The sequence below is a fragment of the Ixodes scapularis genome, unplaced genomic scaffold (genome assembly GCF_016920785.2).
Source record: "Ixodes scapularis isolate PalLabHiFi unplaced genomic scaffold, ASM1692078v2 PGA_scaffold5__190_contigs__length_132052651, whole genome shotgun sequence".
In the NCBI taxonomy this organism is placed as follows: Eukaryota; Metazoa; Arthropoda; class Arachnida; order Ixodida; family Ixodidae; genus Ixodes; species Ixodes scapularis.
This window is the reverse complement of record NW_024609880.1, coordinates 75,125,792-75,131,852: the sequence shown is the minus strand read 5'-3', so window position 1 is coordinate 75,131,852 and position 6,061 is coordinate 75,125,792. Positions and strand designations below refer to the sequence as shown.

Sequence of the window (6,061 nt, the reverse complement as noted above, 5' to 3'; positions counted from 1 at the left end):
ATAGGCACTTGTGCACTCGGAACAGTTTTATTTCCTGTTCTGGTGATGGCACCTGTTTGGAGCTCTGACGCTATGCGTTACCTCTGGTGCCATGTTGAACCCCCTCGACCTGCGACAGGGAAGAGAATGTGATAATTTACCCCGAAAATGGGCAGGGATGTGGTGGGAGTGTGAACTTGATAGTAAGTGCTTCCATAGGCTTCGTATAATTCCCGCTCTAACTTCAGGTAAGTACCATTCGTCAGAACTGGTAATTATACTTCAGCCTCTGTCGCACTTACTATCAAGTTCACAACTGCTTGTTCAAAGCTTTCGCATGTGTTCTCAGCACCTGGGTTCCAAAGTGAGCCCGGGTATCTGATTGCCGTCGGTAAAAGCGGTTAAATGTCGCCTCGGAGGACCAGTCAGCTGCTGCTAAGATGTCGGCAAGTGGTACTCCGACCTCCACAGCTTTGGAGCTGGCTGCTCCTCGCGTTGAGTGCGCTTTGAAAACCGACGTGTCAATGCCCGCAAGCGTTAGTGTGTGTTTTATCCAGTGAGCTACTGTGTCCCGTGCTGCTGGGCGGAAAGGCTTCTGCGTAGTGAGCAGAAGCTGCGTGTGGGCGCCTCGGAGTCCTGCAGTTCGTTCGAGGTACACCTGCAAGCATTCCATTGGACACAATTCCCGAACCTCTTCGAATGCTGGGAAGAAGAGGGTGGGAAGGGGTTTAGATGCCCCAGAAGTCTTTCTGAGGCCACTGAGCCCAAGCTCCCAACCCGCGGATTGTTTACGGATGTGGCATGTTGAAAGCAGGCACAAGTCTGACGTCCTGCCTGCTGAGGCAAGGGCTAATAGCATAGCTAGCTTGCTAGTGAGCATCTTGAGGCTAAATCCTTGTTAGGACCCCACGACTGCAGGAAGGTTGTCACCGTTTCAACCCTCCAAGTTGTGGGGTATCGGGGTTTGGGGGGGGTTAGAATTAAACACTCCCTTCATAAGGCGCACAACTGATGGGTGTTCCCCTAGAGGGCAACCGTCAAAGTTATGCAAGATCTGAGACAAGGCAGAACGGTAACACCCTATAGTGCGATACGCCAGGCCCTCCTTAAAGAGGCTAGCGAGGAAGTTGAGCACCTGCGTTAAGAGTGGGAGAAAAGGGATCAACAGTCCTTGAATGGCACCAGCGTTCCCACCTGCGCCAGCAAGAGGTGTAGGTGAGCTGTGTTCCCCGCTTCCATGATGCCTCAATGAGGTGTGCAGCCTGCTCCTAAAGTTGGCTATGTGTTTGCTGGAGTTGGTCAGTCTCCATGCTGCTAGTGTCAGGCTCCCCGTGCTGAGCATTGGATGTACCTGCCCGTCGTGGCTGTGCAGTAGGTCGTGTGAATGGGGAAGAAGACGCGGTTCCTCGTATGAGTGGTGCAGCAGCGAGGCATACCATGGCTGAGATGGCCAAACTGGAGCTACTAGAATGAGCGGACTGTTGGAGCTTTGCAACTTGGCAATGCATCTGCTCACAAGGCTGAATGGTGGGAAGGCATAGAGGCCCTGACCCGTCCAGTCCTGGCTGAGAGCATTCACTGCTGCCGCCTGAGGATCCGGCTTCCAGCTGTAGTAGTGCCTCACCTGGTGGTTGGAGAAGTCTGCAAAAAGGTCCGTGTGCACGGGGCCCCACAGACAGTTGATCCTGCTGAATGTGAACGGGCACAGCTTCCAACTGCTGGCATCCATCACTGTCCTGGATGCTTGGTCTGCATCCGTGTTCATGTGCCCCGGAATATGTTGCGCCCTGACTGATATTCCCCTCGCCCAACACCACGACCATAGCTCGTGGGCTATCCTGGTGAGTTGTGGAGAGCAGGTGCTGCCCCTCCTGTTGATGGCCGCTACTGCTGCTGTGTTGTCTAGCTCGAGGAGGATGGAGCCCCGAGATACATTCTTTGCCAGCGCCTGGAGGGCCAGGCAGGCTGCCATCAGCTCCAGGGCATTGATATGCCAAGTGGATTGGAGTGGTGTCCAGTGATGCCCGATCGTCCACCCCTCCGAGCATGCTCCCCACCCCTTCAACGAGCTGTCCGACTGTATCGTCTGTACTACTGGGGGTGTCTTGATCTGGCCCCTTGGGGTCTTCCTCAGTGCTCGGATCCACCATGCTAAGTCCTGCCGCGTGCCCCTGGATAGTGTAAGAGTGGTCGTGTATGTACCTCTCTGTAGGGCCCGTCTCAAATCTGTTTGAAGGTTCCTGATATAAAAGGAACCCTCCGGCAGTACCATTAGGCATGCATTCAGTTGTCCCGCCAAGCTTGCGACTTGGCGGGCCGAGATCACCGGTTGCTCTAGCCTCTGCTGTAGGTGGTCTAACAGGTTGGCGAGTTTCTCTCAAGGGAGCTCGAGCGTCAATCGTCTCGAGTCTATCGATAGTCCCAGAAACAACAAGTCCTGGGCTGGTGTCAGTACCGACTTCTCCAAGTTTACGGCAAAACCCAGGTTTTGTAGGAGGTTCACGATTAGATGTCCCTGGTTTGCGAGTAGGGAGGGGGATTGGTCCATGACAAGGATATCGTCCAAGAACATGACAATGCGAAGTCCCTTGGACCGGAGATAGGCCGCGACTGGTTTCAGTAGTTTTGTGAAAACTCTCGGTGCCGATCTGAGGCCAAATGGCAGCACGTTCCAACGGTAGACCCTGTCCCCCTCTCGGAAGCCGAGCCAGGGGCGGTCCTGGTGGCAGATTGGGACAGACAGGTATGCGTCCTTCAGGTCGATACGTATCATGGAGTCGCCCTGCTGGATAAGATCCCTCACAGAGTGCACCCTCCATCTTGAAGTGGTTGTGTTGCACCGACTCGATCGTTTAGTTGTCGGAGATCTAGAATTGGGCGCACCTTTTTGTCCTTCTTTGGTACTATGAAGAAGGGGGAGAGGAACTTCACTTCGGAGGGTGGTACCCGAGAGTCCGCTCCCTTTCTGACCAGCTCGGACACTGCCTCCCGGACCTGATTTGACTGCCCTCGGGTCGGCACGTTGTGCAACCCTTGAATCGCTGGTACCTGTGCAAACTCCAGCTTGTACCCCTGTGTTGTCTGAGGGGCCCAAGCATCGTGGGCGAGTAACCTCCACGCTTCGCGGCAATTTGCAGTCGGCCCGCGGGCGGCAGTGCTAAGAGGTGCGGGCTTACCGTTGCCTCGATGTCCCTGGCGGAGGTAGGCCCCCCTCGTGTAGCCTCGGGAAGGGGGCCCCCCGTGAAAGGGCTGCCGGCCCACACTCCTGCTCTGGGCACTGGTCCCTGGGGCAGCCGAGCTGCGGGACCTCTTGGCTGCTGGCTCCGCGGCGGGAGGGGGCGGTTGGCGGGCTTCCCGGAGGACCTTGATGGTCTCGTTCCGCGTTCGCAGCTGCCCCAGGAAGCCCTCTCTGAACAGCAGTGGGGATCCCTCGTCCCCACCGTCATGGGCCACCATCTGGCGGAGGTCTGGGGCCACTCGTGCAATCACCCCCTCCCGGCGCTCGCGGGAGAGCGACGCGAAGAGCCGCCCGTGATGGGCGGCAGCTGCCCCCACGTGGTCAGCCACCGTCTTTCTGTCAATGGCCTCCTCCGTGAGGCCGATCTCTAATAGGCCAACCAGTGGCCCCATAGCAGCGGCCACTCCGTCTTGGCTTTCTCGGAGTGCCTGGTCCCGGGCAGCGACGTTGGCGGGCCCTTCCGAGCCACCCTCTGGACGGCGGCTCCTCTCCTTCGCCAGGGCCTTCATTTCCGGATTTAACTCCGGCACTGTGGCGAAGGGGAGCCGCGGTCGCGGGAAGCTCATCAGGGCCGCCCTGCACCGCTCCGCGCGCCCTTCGGGGCCGCAGTGCTCTTTGAGGAAGTCGAGGAGGGCAGAATCCACCTCCCGGGGACGGCCCTCCGTCGGTCTCCCCAACCAGGCATGGGGCTCGTCAGCGGGACCCAAAGGGTCCAGGTCTGGCGAGTTGCTCCGCTCACTATGTCGGAGTTCGACATCCTCCGTGGCTAACGGAGGGAGGCGGTTGGTGAGCACCGCTACCGAAGTAGCGATGTTCGCCACCGTTCGTTGGAGCTCCACGATCTCGGCGGTTGACATCTGAGAAGCCCGAGAAAGTCACATATCGGTTAGAAACGATTACCGCCGCACTGATCTCCGTTGTCGAACGAAAGGGATAAAGGTGCTAAGTGTGGCCCTTGAGGCTGTTCAAGAACGCGCCACGTCGTCCGGAGCCGGAGCTCCCAAGACGCGAGTGGGGACACCGGATGTCGCTTGAGATCGCCGCCTCTGCTCAGGGCCGGGGCCCATAGAACAACAAGGGGGATCGGACAGTTTGGCTTATTGAATAGCCCTTGCGGCTGTCTAAGACCGCGCCGCGTCGTTTGAAGCCGCAGCTCCCAAGACGCGAGTGGGGACGCCGGAAGTAGCTTAAGATCGCCGCCTCTGCTCGGGGCCGGAGCCCATAGAACAACAAGGGGGATCGGACCCTATTGCAAACCGAAAATAGTCCTGCTCTGTCCGGAGCCGGAGCCCATAGGACGTGAGCGCGGACGCCTGAAGTAGCTTAAGATCGCCGCCTCTGCTCGGGGCCGGGGCCTATAGAACAACAAGGGGGATCGGGCCCTATTGTAAACCGAAAATAGTCCTCCTCTGTCCGGAGCCGGAGCCCATAGGACGCGAGCGAGGACGCCGGAAGTAGTTTAAGATCGCCGCCTCTGTTCGGGGCCGGGGCCCATAGAACAACAAGGGGGATCGGGCCCTATTGTAAACCGAAAATAGTCCTGCTTTGTCCGGAGACGGAGCCCATAGGACGTGAGCGGGAACGGGTCCTTCAAGCCACTAAAACTCCGCTGCTTGAAACTCCACTGCCTTTGTTCGAGGCCGGGGCCCGAGAACTTAGGCCTAGCACCGATAGCGGACGTGCGACAAATAGGTTCAAAATTGTTTACTCAGCGGTCGGATAAAGTTTCTTCTAAAACCTCGCAGGAGGCGAAGTCAATCTCTTGACGAGAGTGAGCCTCTCCGAGTTCTATCGGTTGAAATCTCCGGAGAACAAAGAAAAGGCTCGAAGAGCGATGAAACTTACGACTCGTCGCTCCGATCAACGAAGGAAAGATGAAGACGAAAGTGACGAAAGGGGAGAATACTTCCCTAAGGGGGATCGCCTAGGGCGCCACCTATTTTTTATTTTCAAAATAGCTTTGAAACGTTGACGTCAGTTCCGGTATAGAAGGGAAAGCAGTTCTGAACTTGATAGTAAGTGCGACAGAGGCTGAAGTATAATGTAATCCCGGCCAGCCACACGGGCTGGATATATACTCCAATAAAGTTGCGTTCTTACGTATCAAGGACTCAACATTGACATTTTTATTTAGCTATATATTTTCCTGCGCTTGAGACAGCGACAGAGCCTCGATCCGTCCCCTTAGCCAAAACATTTGGAGACCCCTGATTTAAGATATATGGTGCTTCTTGGATTAACATTACGTTATATTATCAAGACGTACGTACGCATCTCAAACGTCAAAAACATAGTTTCTTCCTTCGACAACCAAATATTTTAAGAACTATTTCGCGCAGCGCCAGACTAATGAGCAAAACTTCCCTTCGTTTCATGTTACAAGAAGTATCTAGACAACAGACTACTTCCACAAATCCGTCACAGCGCGCTTTTCATTCGGGGAAACTGTAAGCCAAAAGCGGACCGCGTATGGAGTGTGCTTCCCAGCGATCACCACAATGCATAAGGTGGCATTACGCCGCGATGAGGCGCTTCGAGTTTTGGAACCCCGACAGGTGCCTCGTGAGTGCAAGCGCGTGCAGCTTGCGCGTGAGCGTAGCCTTGGCAAGCTTGAAATTGCACGGGCTTGTCGGGCCGCACGAGCAGCGACATGGCGGTGGCCAGTGGCCTTGCTTAAAGCCCCTCGGTGTGTTTGCGTTTGTCTTACAAGTAGCGTCAATTGCGCGAGTGCACGGGGCACGTGTCTTGAGCGGCATTTGAAAGCAAATGGCGGCGCAGCACTGAAATGAGCGGCCCTTGGAAGCGAATGGCGGCGGAGCATCCGCTCGTGGCACGTGTCTCGCG

At 56.3% G+C, this 6,061-nt stretch overlaps 1 pseudogene; it reads right to left on the bottom strand.

Moving 5' to 3' along the window:
- Positions 1 to 289: 289 nt before the first annotated feature.
- LOC115319884 lies at positions 290 to 1,458 on the bottom strand (annotated as a pseudogene).
- Between the last annotated feature and the right edge of the window lie 4,603 nt (positions 1,459 to 6,061).